Source organism: Ictidomys tridecemlineatus, chromosome 1, assembly GCF_052094955.1.
Source record: "Ictidomys tridecemlineatus isolate mIctTri1 chromosome 1, mIctTri1.hap1, whole genome shotgun sequence".
Taxonomy (NCBI): domain Eukaryota; kingdom Metazoa; phylum Chordata; class Mammalia; order Rodentia; family Sciuridae; genus Ictidomys; species Ictidomys tridecemlineatus.
This window is the reverse complement of record NC_135477.1, coordinates 240,315,144-240,329,596: the sequence shown is the minus strand read 5'-3', so window position 1 is coordinate 240,329,596 and position 14,453 is coordinate 240,315,144. Positions and strand designations below refer to the sequence as shown.

The window sequence follows — 14,453 nt, the reverse complement described above, 5'->3', positions numbered from 1 at the left end:
CCGTAGCATCCAGGTCCCCCACAGATGGTGGAGCAACAGAACAGGGCCTTGGTGCCTTCTTGGGCTTTAGGCTGCGAATGACCCACGTTTGAATCCTCCACACTGGCTTGCTGTGTGCCAAAGGGCAGTTCTCCCCTCTCTCTACTCGCATTTGTAATCTTGAAGTAGCATCAGTACCAACGTCACATGGCTGTCACATGGGTCAAATGAAATCATGGGAATGGAGCTCACAGAACTGTGCCCTCAACAAACAGCAGACATTAATGTTTTTATGATTATGACTTCCAAATGTTCCATCTGTCCCCAGACTCGCTCCCTCTCCAACTTCTGCATTCTGTAAAAGTTCCCATTGTCACTGAGTTGCCCAGATGCAGAGGCATCCAAAAAGCCAGCCACAGAGCTCTGTCCTGTCCTTCTTCAATCCCTTCCCCTCCTACAGCTACCAGCCAAGTACAGACATTACCATTTCTCGCCTCCACTTTTCTAACTGTGCAATTCAGTGGTTTCTAGACATCTGGATTTCAAAGACCAATAAAAGTTTTATAAATTATTGCTGGAACAAAACTATTTCAAACTTTTTTTTTTGCCAGTAAAAGATACCAAATAAATAAATATAATTGAGAAACACCATACTTTCATTAATGACAAGACAGTTTAACCTCTTCCAAAGCAGGAAGGCTCTATGTGTAGCACAAAGCTTATTCTTTAAAATGAATATGTTTAGCTTTAAGAAAAACTCACTGTATTGACCTTACTCCCCTCATTTTTTGCTAGAATAAAATTTTCATCCTGAGTAAGTATCTGTTCACAGACAGCACTTGGAAGCCTGAGAGTCTAGGTCGTTTTCTAGACTGTCTTAGTCCATTCAAGCTGCTTTGTCAAAGTACTGCCATAAACCAGGTGGCTTCTGAACAACAGAGGTTTGGTGCTCACACTTCTGGAGGCTGCAAGTCCAAGATCAATCTGCCGGCAGATTCAGTCCCTGGTGAAGGACCTCTTCCTGGCTATGTCCTCACATGGTGGAGAGAGAGACAGAGAGGAAACAATCTCTCTGGTGTGCTCCTCTCCATGGGCACTCATGTCATCGTGGGGGATCGACCTCCATGTCCTAATCACTTCCCAATGGCCCTTGGGGATTGGAGATTAGGGTTCAATATGAATTTTGGAGGACACAAAATTCAGTCCCTAACACTGCCCGACCTCCCTGCTCTCTATCCCACATGAATCTTCACAGAACTCACCTGATGTGCACCTCCTTCCTACTGGAACACCAAGGGGTCATATTCTGTTGTTAAGCGCTGGGCTCGTCAAACACAGTGTCCCAGGTACAGCCAGTGGGAGTCCTCAATGTAGCCGTTTGCACTTTAGAAACTGGAATGCTTTCCCTCCACTCCCAACACACCCTGTCCTGTAGGGAGCACAGGCCTGTCCTAAGGACCCTACTGAAACAGTGGCCACACCTCAGAGACTTTATTCCACTTGAGATGTCCCACGGGGAACCCCAGCACTCGCCTGTAGAGACCTGCTGCTCCTTCTCCTCTCCCCTTACCAGAATGCCTTCTTTGGGGGACTTTGCCAGAGAGTAGCCACTTTTCTTTCACCTCACTATCTCAAACCTTCTCACCAAAGCACTGGCAGAAAAGGTCTCCTAAGAATTTTTACTGTTCCTAACAATAGGAAACAGACAAGGGCTAAAAATAACAATGGGCAAAGTGACAGCATTTCTAGAAGTCTGCAAAGAAGAGTTTCATTACTAGAATAACTCCTGGGGTGTAGTGATGTGTAAAGGGAGCCCCACCTCCAGCCCCATCTGCCTCAGGCCTTCCTGGTTCTGTTCCATAATTGCAGCTTCTGCTTTGGCTGTGAGAATCACCCCCTTCTCAGGTCCCCAGAGACTCCCTAAGACCTCCAGAGTTTCAGGCTGGTACATCTGGGCTTCTGACCTTCAAGTCTCCTTCCTTTTATTTTCCACCTTTAGCACTCATTTAAAAAAAAAATGCAAGACTCAAAAGTGTAAGTGGGCTCTCTGGGGACCGAGAATGTCCCCGTGAGATCCGTGTACCTATCAAGGGAAAACAGATTTGCTGTCTCTCCCAGAGGAAGGATCACTCCTCCCTGGACAAGCAGGGCAGGAACACAGCTGGAGGAGGGCCTGGTAGGGGAGGGGAAGGGAGGGCAAGCAGCAGCCAGAGACTTAATCAACCTTGGGAATGAGAGGTAACCAGAGGGACTGACCCAGTTACCAGCACTTGCAGGGACAACTTCGTGACTTGAGTCCAACCAAATTTCTCCACTCACTGGAGGGTGGACTGTGCCTGCTCAAAGTATCCACCCACTGGCAGCATCAGCATTACCTGGAAGGCCACAGAAATAGACTCAGGCCCCTCCCCAGACCTGCTGAATGGGCATATCAACAAATCCCCTGCTGATTCACATGTACTCAGAGGTCTGGAAAGCAGTCTTCTAGAACATCTAGGTCAGGGGTCAAGTTTGGCCTCCTAGGGGGCCGGTGGCAGCTGACATCTTCGGTTGTCATTATAGAAGGTGCTGCTAGTATCTACTGGGTTGAGCCCAGGGATGTGACTAAAGGCACAGGCAGCCCATAACAAACGATTATTCAGCTCCAGATAACAAAAATGCCCAGGCTGAGCAACCCTGATGCAGGTGGACACAGCCAGGAGAGAAGGAGTTATCCTGAAGCCCAGCAGCTATTGAACCACAACCCCTGGAGGTGGCCTGAGGAATGTATTGTAACAAGCTCTCCGTGTGATCTGCATGCATGCCTATTTCTGTGCTTCTAGATTTTGCACAGAGAAGCATTAGCATAGGCCATGGGGGCCTGTCCTCTGACAGCCATCACAAAGCTCAGGCTCCCCCAGGTCGGCCCCTTGCCCAAGTTTCACACTGATAACCATGAAGATCTGGATCTGAAGAAGCGTTGGCTCTAGAGGACAGGCAGGGCCACGGGGCTGGCACCACGCTCTTCGCTACACGACTTCAAGGACAATGGCAGAGAGGTGCCATGCTGTGAGCACAGCATGCCAGGTTCCTAGTCCTGATGCTGATCACAAGGGTATCCTGGCATGACAATGCACGGGGAAGAACTAAATGCGCTCAGGCAACAAGGGCAGCACTCCACAGTGTTCGATGTTGTGTCCTAGTGATGAGAATAAGGAAGACGTCAGTGATGGGGCTATTTTTAATCTGTGCTTTAACTTCAGTGTCACCTCCTCTGGAAGCTTCTTAATGTCCCCTGATGGAGGCATCTCCTTGTGTTGTTCTTCTTCATTCCTGGGGCTCACCTGCCCATGGTCCTGCCGTACTGTGAATTCTGGTAGTCTTCCTGCCCCACAGCACTGAGAGTTCCTCAAGGGCGGGAGCTGGACAGTGACAGATGTGGTGGTCCTAGTCACCCTCCCTGGAGATCTCCTAAGGACACTTCTCAAACTTGACCTGAGGTTCTTCTGTCTCTGCCTGGGGATGGTCTCTGGCTGGGGAGGTGCCAGGGAATGAATGTCCTCAGAAGCAATGTGCGTGCCATGAAGGAACAGCGGGGAGCCTGTGGCTGGCTAACCAGAGACCACAAATCTTAGGCCATTCTGAGGTGTGGGCCCCACAGTCTCCTAGATCCACAGAGGGAGGGCACCCTGGTTGACTTGCAGTCATCTCACAGCAGTGCCTTATCAGCTTCATCCCTTCTTCCCCCACCTCCCCATTCCGCACCACAGTGTTTGCATCAAATCCCTGGCCAGAGTCTGCTTTTCGGGGACTCAAACTAAGACCAGTATTTTGTTCATTGCTGAATCCCCAGTATTTAGCCCCCTCCCTGACATAGTAGCAACACACACACACACACACACACACATACACACACACACTATTTTAAAAAGTATTAAAAGTCCTAGTATAGGAACTGGGGTTGTGGCTCAATGGTAAAGCGCTCGCCTTGCACATGCAAGGCCCTGGGTTCGATCCTCAGCACCACATAAAAATAAATAAAATAAAGGTATTGTGTCCAACTACAACTAAAAAAAAAAAAGTCCTAGTATGCTTTGAAAATTCTAAAACAACAGCAATCAAAAAACTAGCAAAAACCCTTTGATGGCTGGTGTGATGGAAACCAGCAGAATAACTGCATTTCTTCTCTTTGAGTTTTGGTCCAAATACTCTAAAGGGACTGGGGATGTCATGGTAGAACACTTGCTTAGCATGTGTGAGGCCCTAGGTTCCATCTTCAGCACTACAAAAATAAACCAAAACTCCTTAAAAAAAATAGTCCCCACCTACAGCACCCCTGAAATATCTAATAATCATGCAGGAAAAGAGGAAGGCTCTGGAATCCAGTAGAACAAAGCTGGAATTCCTAGACCTGCTACTTTCTTATTTCCTCCAGCTTCAGTATTGTCACCTATAAAATGGGAATAAAACTGTACCTGCTTTCAGGGTTGTGAAGAAGATTCCATGAGAGAAAGGAGTTTTAAAAGGATTTATTATAATGCTGACCCAGAACAAACTTTCTTTTTTTTTTCGGAGGAGGTACTAGGAATTAAACTCAGGTGCACTCAGCCACTGAGCCACATCTCTAGCCCTATTTTGTATTTTATTTAGAGACAGGGTCTTACTGAGTTGCTCAGCACCCCGTCTCTGCTGAAGCTGGCTTTGAACTCGCAATCCTCCTGCCTCAGCCTTCCGAGCGCTGGGATTACAGCACTACTGTGCCCAGCCAGAATAAACTTTCAATAAATGTTTTCAATGTTATTATTAGCATTATTATTGTTTCATTACCCATTTTAAGCAGTCTGCATGTTTATTCAGGTGATGAATGAGAGCAGAGTGCCAATTATATAATAGACGCCCAACCAATTATTACTGAATGAACAAAGTGATAATCCAAAAGTAGAACACACACACACACACACACAAAAAAAAAAAAAAAACCTGACAAAACCCTCTTATTTTGCAAAAGCTCTTTCCAATTTTTTTTCCTGTTAATTGATCCCACCTCTATTACTAAAAAGCTGTGTAAACTTAGGAATGTCACAATCTGTCTGAAGTCCCACCTGTAAAAGTTGGATCAGGGTTAGATCATTTCTAGGCCCCTCTAGGCCTTCACTTAGAGATAAGAGAACCCCTGGGCAAGGAGAGTCAGTCCACACAGGAGGTCAGGCAGAACAGGAGAAGCCGGTGAGCTGAGGCTCAGCCTCCGTACAACTGACTTTAGAGGCTGGTCACTTGCTATCAAGGCAGGCTGTTTGCGCATGGCTGGATATTAAGCAGCATGTTCACTCACGAGGTGTCTCCAGCACACTCAGTGACAAAATCAGCCCAGTGAAGAACCCCTGCAGTAGAGGTAAGCCACAGGCAGACAGGAGCCCTGGGTCCAGCCCTAGTCCCACACAGGGGTGGGCCAATGCTGGTCCTTCGCTTTGGTGGCTCCATTTTCATTGTTATTAGAACAGCAACAACAACAAAAATAAATAAATAGATAAATAAATAAGAAGAAACACCTACCACTTTCTACCTTTTTCTCTAGCTATTTATCCTTTCCCCCTCGTCCTTCATTCTCTACTGCACTCCATTAAAAAGCAGGCACTCTGGAAACAACCAAGCATTCACTGCAGAATTAGAATTATTTTGTTTTCCCCAGTCTATCATTAGCCATATTTGCCTGCAAATAAGATTGATGTTTTTTAAAGCTCATCTACTCATAAGCCCAGAACATAACCCCCTCCTGGGTTATCACTAACCACTTATGACATTAGGAACAGCAGGAGACACAAACTCTAAAACCCAAAATGATCCTGACATGCAAATATGTCATAAAACTCAATGAAGGCAGAAGATTGCACAGGATTTAGTAGCAATGGAGCGGCTGTTAACTGGAAAGATCAGAGGAGTTTTCAGGCAATGGTCAAGGGTGAGGGGGACATGAGACCAGAGTTCTCTGCTGAAAGTCAGGACACCCACCGGGGCCAAGGGCTTGCCTGAGGGTGCATGGCGCCATGATTGGAGGGACAGAAAGAAGCAGTTTGATGCTCTACCAACTTCCAAGTGGACTTCTCTGAACAGGGTAGTGGCTATCACTATCAATTCGTCCCTTTATACCAAAGTGTAAAGTCCGGACATCAGACCTCCAGGGCCGCGTGTGTAGACTAAAGAAAAGAATTAATCTGTCAAGGAACTCCGCTCTCTCCACACGCCTCCTTCCACCTCCTGGAGCAGAGGTCAGCATCAGTTCTCAAGTAGCCCCAGCCCCACTGTCTCCTGCCTTCTGGATCTGGGGTCACCGATGCCATCACTGGCCTTCAGAGAGGAGCCATGACAGGGAGGACTCCTGCAGTGGCGGGGAGGACAGCGGTGGTGATGGGGAGGACTACCGATCCTGTAAAGGCACATCCTTCTCCCTCCCATTGGCCCTGCTTGTCACCCCCATCCGGGTCCTCGCACTTGCTGGACCTCTTTCAGCAGCTCCCCCTCCCTGAAATCAGTGACCACCTCCATCCCATGGTCCAGGCCTCTGCTCAAACGTCACTGTCCCAGAGCAGCCTCCCGACTCACACGAGTGAAGACTGGGGCACCACACTCTGTGATGGTTTCCATGTGAGGTGTCCCTCACATGGAAAAGATTGGGTTGTAAGAGTCTTAACCCTATCCGTGATTTAATCCTCTGATAGGGACCCACTGAGTGGGAACTGAATGTCAGGGTGTGGCTGGAGGAGGTGGGAATCGGGGCATGACTTTGGGTCTATATTTGTCTCTGTCCACTGGATTTTCTCTCTGCTTCCCGATCACCGTGACGTGAGCTGCGTCCCTCTGCCACCCTCTCTCCTGGCATGGTGTTCAACCTCACCTGGAGCCCCGAGGAATGGAACTGGACTCAGACCTCTGAAATCGTGAGCCCTCACAACCCTTTCCTCCTCTATCGCTGTTCTGGTCAGCTCCTTTAGTCACAGCAGAGAAAAAAAAAAAAAACTGACTAAGACATTCCCTGACCCTTAAATGGCTCTGTTTATCTTCAAGAAGCACTCGGCTCTCCTGAAGTCACAAGGCAGGTACTGTCATCGACTTGTCCTTGTGCCTTCCTCCTGGAATGGGAACACCATGAGGGATGGGGGTTCTGAGTGTCCTGCTCACCCCGAATCCCTAGTGCTAGAAGGAACGCAGTAGGTCTCTGTCACTATTAGGTGACTGAATGGATGCATGTCTGGGCTTGGGCTGAGAGATCACAAGAAATACTCAGGTGCTGAGAGACTGAAGGCTCCTAAAAGGCTACTAATTGAGAAGGGATCCACTGACCTTTAAAATGAATCCCTTAACTTGGATACTTTGTCTTCAGTTCGCATCTCTGTTTATTTTCATGGCAAAATGATTTTCTCATTAGCCCAGCCCCTGCTTCAGTGGGGAAGAAGAAATGGGTAATGTCCTGCAGAGAACCCATGGGCTTCACATGGTCTTCTTCCTCATCCATCCTACTAAGTTTTTTCTGAGTACCCAGTTCACTGGTCTATTTCTGGGTGACTCTAATGGTAACCTAAACAGAAGAAGCAGTCATCACCTCGTAAATGCAGGTCAGCAGGCCCCTTGCATGTATGAACTTGTCAAAATAATCACACCAGGTACTTTTCCTGGAGATCATTAAAAATAATTAGTAAGAAAATATTTTTTTGAATAAGGAGATAAATTCAGCTGCAGGAGAGACCTGCTCATTTCTTATACCCTAAAATTAAAACCTGATGCTCCTTTATAAGACCCTGTTGGAATAGGAAGGTGCATTCCATGATTGCTCTGACCCTGGAGGATTCCACTCTGCCCTCCAGCTTCATCCAAGTCCAAGGTTGGCTGGATAACCATCTCCTTCTCTTCCCTGGATGAAGAGGACACTGTGGCCAAGGAAAGCATCTGCCCCCATTTGGATATTTCATTCTTTAACGAGCATGTGGAAAATTGCCTCGATTATTCTCTGATGGAAGTGTAGGCTCCTGAATTGAAGTGGCCTGGGGCCCCCAGGCCGCCTCTCCACATGCAAAGGGCTGGATTGCTCTCCTTCTAGCTACTGGAAGGTGCAAAGTCCCCTTCCTTACTCCCCCAGTTCTTGTGGCCCCTTGCCTCTCTATGCTCTCTAAATGCTAACATGTAAACTTTAGAACATGAAATTCTCATTTGATTAGCAGAAGTACCTTCCTGTGGGCTCTCAAACCCCAATAGATTAAGATCTTGCTTTGCCTTCATAGAGAGGCAGAACACATACCTGCAACCTGGATTTATGGGTTCAGGAAAAGCCTCCTAGAAAATGCCTTTGACTTTTGTCCTTGATGAAATACTCAGTCAACTAGAGGAAGGGGTGGAGTGGAAGAAATGTTCCAAGGGAGGCAAGAGAACGTGCCATGGTGTGTGTGTGTGTGTGTGTGAAGTGTTGGTGGGGGGCAGGTTGGAGAGCTGAAATCAAGCTCAGGAAGAGAGGGGAAGGAAGGAAGAAGTGATAGCTAGGTTAGGTACCTCTCTTACATGCCTAAGTAGCATCCAAAGATGATCCCAGTGAAGTACATTAGCAGAACCAGTAGCCAAAATTCCATATATTCCCCAAGTTCCAGATGTTCCCTTCCATCTAGTGTAGGCTCATCCTGGGCTATACTTCCCAGCCCCCTTTGCCTGTGACCAGGAAAATATGGTGAATTCTCACCCATGATATATGAGAGGCAGCACCACACATCATTTCCAAGCCAAGGCATCTCAGAAGTAGACATGCCTTTTCCCCACTCTCTCTTCCCTTCCACCAGCTGCAGACAGAGTACTTGTAGCCCTAGGAAATTGTGGTAGCACAAGGCCTGCATCCCTGAGTCACCCTGTGGAAGAGACCCACCTGCGGACCAAGAACTCCTGCATGAGGCTGTTATGTGACAGAGAAATCATTTTTTGCTACGTTAAATCACCATAAAACTCCACTAAAACTTGGAGATCCAATGGTCACCTAGACCAAGTAAGAGGTAAGAGTTATTTAATTGTAGGTAACCTTCTCTAGATGGGAGGAGTCCCTGTTCTATCATCAACACCTAGCAAAAGGTGACTATTCAACAAACATTTGTAGAATGAAAATAGTCTGTGTTGTTAAAAAGAGGGCTCCAACCCCACTAAACAGAAATCTTTACTTTGCCAGAAGGCCATGCATCACACACACACACACACACACACACACACACACACACACACACACACACTACTCCATGCACATGCACCAAAGTCACATACAGTTCATGGCCAAACCTGCTCCCGCTGTCTTGTGATTCATACAGCAGTAGAGACCATCTTCAGACCAATCCTTTCAAGGTTCTGTTGCCCAGCATGGATATCATACAGAGAGCCAAACACCGCAAAAGAAAATTGGAGCAGGAAAGAAAAAGTCATCAAGAAAAATAGCCCAGATTTCTCATGATCTCACCCGTGAGTCAGATTTGCATTTGGGATAACAACTAACCGAGTAGACCAGAACAGTCTGTCTGCAAGATGTTGGCCTGCCAATTTCAACAGCACAGGGAAGGCACACTTCTTAAATTGGCTTAAAAGGACAAATCTAGTACACTTGTTTATTTTTTTTCCAAAAAAAAAAAAAAAAAAAATTCCAAGGTGAAACAGCGTCCTGTTTAAAAATAGCTCTCTTGGAAATTAAATTATAATTTTCTTTCAAACAGTGAATGCCAGGTACCTTTTTCTTGGCATGTAGGGAAGTGGCAAAAAGTCCTACAAGAGAGTCTTTTTACTGTGTGACCCTTGAAAAGCTGCTTCTGCTCTCTGGTCCTAGATCTGCTTACCTATAACATATGAGATGACCACAGATGATCTCTAAAAGTCTAAAGAAGAAATCACTTTTAATGGAGGGAAAACCCAATTTTTGTATGCCTGACAAGTCTTTTAATATTCATGGAACTTACTCCTAATAGAAACAGGTTTTTTTTTTTTTTTTTTTTTTTTTTTTTTTTTTTTTTTTTACAAGTAGCTTAATTTAGAGGAGTTTATTCATCCAGGTCAGAAGGTGAGGTCCAAACCACTGGGCATGTAAGGGCATGTGAGTGGTCTTTAGTGAGGCAAAAAATAGGATGATCACTCTCAAGTGCCAGGCAGTACTATGGCCTAAATATCCGGCCCCTCACCCCAAAACCCTTATGCTGAAATCCAGCCTCCAAGGTGATGGTATTAGGAGGTGGGACCTTTGGGGAGGCGATGAGGTCATAAAGGGTGGAGTCTTCACTATTGGGATTGGTGCTCTTGTAATAGAGGTCCCAGAGGGCTGCCTTGCCCTTCCACCATGTGAGGACCCAGCAAGAAGGCACCCCCCGAGGAGCCAGAGAGAAAAAGCCCTCACTCAGAAACAGAATCTGCTGGCACCTCCATCTTGGGCTTCCCAGCTTCCAGAACAGAAATAAATTTCTGTTGTTTACAAGCCACCCAGTTTATGGTATTTTTGTAATAGCAGCCCAAAAGGACTGAGACAGGCAATATGTGGATTATGACGCTCCAACTCTATGTTAGGACATTTTCTTCTTTTAGAGATAAAAAAGACTGTAGGAATTATTAACTGCAACTGCTTCCTTCTAAGCGTCAAGAAACCAGGACTCCACAAAGCCAGCGCCCTTGCCTTGGTCCCACGGCTAGAGAGACACATATGGGATCTGAGCCCAGTGCTGGCTGCTGGGCTGCACGTCTTTTCTTCCTACCTCTCCTCTCCCCTCTCCCACTGTGCACCTTGTACCGTTTCAACATGGAAAAAGACGCTGGTGCTGCTGGTTATTCCTATCTGTCTTAGGCGTGGGCAGTATTGCTGCATTTTAATTACTCAGACACTGCTCACCCCTCAGGCACACAGGCTGAGCAAGCTCTCTGAACGGTGAGGTTGGGATCAGGTGAAAGAGAGAAGGCAATTGTCTACCTGTGAGTGTATGAGAGGATAAGCTCTCAGAGCTCGAGAATGGCCGCCAACGAGTGCTATAAAAATAACCATCACAGATTATCTGCAAGTCGAGTCTCTGCAGCTTGGATTTCAGATCTTGATTCAACTGTCCCCTTGGACTCCTTTCTCCTATGCCAGTCCTGCACTGCCTGCCTCCCATGTTGAGGCTTATCTACATTTTTAACCAGACCCCTGGTTCCTTCCAGGACAAAGTATTAGAGACAAAAATTAAAATGAAGTAAATATCTGCATATATATTATTTTTAGAGTTCAAGGTTCCCCCTGTACATGGCACCTCTCTTTTCTTTCCAGTTTGTAAAAGGAAAACCTACGATGGAACAGACTCTTATTCCAGCCAGGAACATCTGAAGCTAGGACCTGCATTTAATTAAAAGCTGTTCTAAGTAAAGGGAAGAGTTAACTCTTTCTCATTTCTTTCCAAGCTTCTGGAAACTGGAGGTGATGGTCATAAAGAAAATTGCATTTGGCATTTGTAGAAATAAAGGGGGAGGGTGACATGCCAATAAATACGGTGCATTTTGAAAGAGAACTTAGGCTCAGAATTTAAGCTCTGAATCAAAGAATTATTTCTTTTTATTAGCCTCAAATGTTTAATGCTACCGATGAGGATATTCAGCTGACTGCATTCAATTTTGAATTGAAGTTTATGTCTAGTGCCAAATGGAAGGTAGAGGCTTATTAAAAACAGTGGGCTTTGGGGATACCAGGCTCCCCATGGAAGTTTGACTACCCAGCAGCATCACCATAGAAAAATTACTTGACCCTCTGAGTTCCTGGCTCCTCATCCATAAATGGAGCTAATAAACTATTATGAAGCCTAAATGAAATTATGTAGGCATATTATAGAGAAGGGGCTGATTAGCTACTGAATTAAATCTCAGGTTGGTAGAGACATTAGAAGTCTCCCAGCCTAATCTTGCAACATCAGTCCTCTATCCCCTGTTTGATGTCTGCAGTAAAAGGAAGCTCACAAGCTCTCACTGCCATCTATGTAATCTTGAGAGAGGGATAAAAGGATAGTGCCTAACATGAGACTGCTTCTCTTGCCCTTAACTTTGGCACTTTGGCCCTTGTTCAGGCTTTTTGACCAAAAATAAGTCTTGGCAGCCTCAAGAAAATCATTGAAATATTTTTTGATTTGGTCATGCAATGAATTGTAGTTGCAAATCTCTCAGGTGCAAGTATAGGCCACCATAGAGAGGCAGGGATGACTACAGATTTCTCATTGGGGGACAGCTGGTACAGAGGGGATGCCATTGGCCAGAGGAAGAGGGCAAGGTGTGTGGGGTGAAGGTGATAAGCTCAGCTGAGATATGTTGCTTTGGAAGAGCTGAGTTGCCAAGATGGAGATTTTAGGTTGATATGTGAGTCCAGAGCTCAGGAGGAGGTTAGGACTAAAGTTATAGATTTGGGAATGATCAGTACATAGGGGGAGGCTGAAGTTGAAGATTTGGCTCCAATTGCCCAGGGGAGATGAGAACATAAATTGTTACGAGGCAAAAACAGAACCTAATTTAAAAAATAGAGGGGTTATAAAGTTTGTTGCTAAAAAATTACCTGACAGGCTCTATGGAGAGGAGCTCAGGGATGAGACTGTGTACACTAAAGAGGTGGGAGGAGCTTTAGGAGGGAGATGGTGTCAGAAAAGCCAGGAGAGTAGGGTCTCATGAGAGGGGGACTGTCACACGTCAACTGAAGTTAGTGTTGCAAAGCTCCCAGTGGATTAGCTGTAGGGGCCCACAGGTGGACCCCCAAGGTAATTTCTCTAGAGGATGGGAGTGGAAATCTGACTGCACAGTCCATTGAGAAGTTAATGAGAGATTTAAAAAGTGAAAACAGCCAGCAGAGACCAATTTTTTAAGTAACGTGATTGTTACGGATTTAGGACAAAGGAGTTAGGATAGACACTGGGGGATTTTCTTCCCTTTGTATGACTGCAATCCTATAAGGGAGACTCTAAATTCTGATGAATTTAGAGACCAACATGCTGCAGTTACACCAATCCAAAGAGCTGAGTGGTGAGTGGTTTTCCTTTCCTAAAAACTTTAAGCAGCCAGGACACAGTGGCTGAAAATGTAGGTGGTTGAACTTATTTGATGCAGAGACTTGGGAAGGTGGGGCAGCTAAAGGAAAGGAGATGGGGAGCTCATTAGCAAGGAGCAGATAAAGTGATGCCCCTTATGGGCACCAGTTGGAAAGGAAGAACTTGGAGGCAGCCGCCATCTTTCCTGCAAATGACTCTCCATCTTGGGTCTTTGCCTCTGGAGATGTCACTTTACACTACATGTTTGCCCAGGGTGGCACACAACAGTGTAGACATGTGGGACCTAGTGCAGAGCTCAGCACTCTGTTTTTGGGCCCCTCACACCTGGGAGTTAATTTATTAAGAGTCATACCACAGTGTTGGTGCATGTGGACCAAGGAACTGCCTAAATCCTTTCCACAAAGGCTGCTGTTAAAACAGGCTTCTGATCATCCCGTAATATGTGAAGTTGGCTTTTTCAGACTTAAGCACAGGATCTTCACTTGAGCCCCTTGGCTGACTTCTGCAAGACTTGGCCTCCCCTGTAGGTCTATTTAGAATCTGCTTCTGCTGTGAAAAGAGGTCACTATGCTTCCCAGATCTGGGTCATGAGAAAATGGGATAAACATGTCACCCATGCCTTATTCAGGTTGTTGGTAAAAATGTTGAAAAGGAGCAGGATAATGCCAATGGCAGAACTGTGCCTGACTCTCACTCTTTGCACTCTGACTCTCACTCTGCCCTCATGGCCCCCAATCCATCAGCCCCTTTGGATGGCTGTCAATCCATGTGCTGCTGCGCTGCTGCCTGATCCATATTTCTCCATCTTATCTACAGGGATGTCAGCAGGAGGCTGAGGCAGGAGAATCACAAGTACAAAGCCAGCCTCAGCAAAAAGCGAGGCTCTAAGCAACTCAGTGAGACCCTGTCTCTAAATAAAATTCAAAAGAGGGCTGGGGATGTGGTTAGTGGTCAAGTGCCTCTGAGTTTAATCCCTAGTACCAAAAAACCAAAAAAAAACACACAAAACAAAACAAAAAAAAAGGACCATCCAAACACCTTGCTGAGAAGTGTGGACATGCAAGGTCAACAGCTTTCCTATGATACACAGGTCTGGTAACCTTACCCTGCACTTTTTTTCTTTGCTATATCTCATACACCTACGACCAGATGGAAATCAGTTTATGACATTTTACAGCTTTATAACATTTCCTGTCTCACCATGACATCACTTTTCTCTAAGCCAAGACCTTCAAAAGGCCACAAAGGTGTTAAGAACCTCGTTTTCAAACCAATGTATCAGGTTACCTGATCTCCCAGGCTGTTGAAATGAAAGAATGTTAACTTGATAATGACAACATAATAGAAAAGTCCCTACTTCAAATAGAAAGAGACCTAGAGAGTGCCCCATTACCCTGCCTTGGAGCTTCCTCTCTGCAGTCCTAAAAGGCAGTTTAATTTAAAATT

General features: G+C 45.9%; 1 protein-coding gene across 4 annotated transcripts in view; it reads right to left on the bottom strand.

Annotated features, from left to right (window-relative positions):
• Pdzd2 (PDZ domain containing 2) overlaps window positions 1-14,453 on the bottom strand; it is a 354,997-nt gene that overhangs the window by 324,592 nt on the left and 15,952 nt on the right. The gene's annotated exons all lie outside the window — the stretch shown is intronic.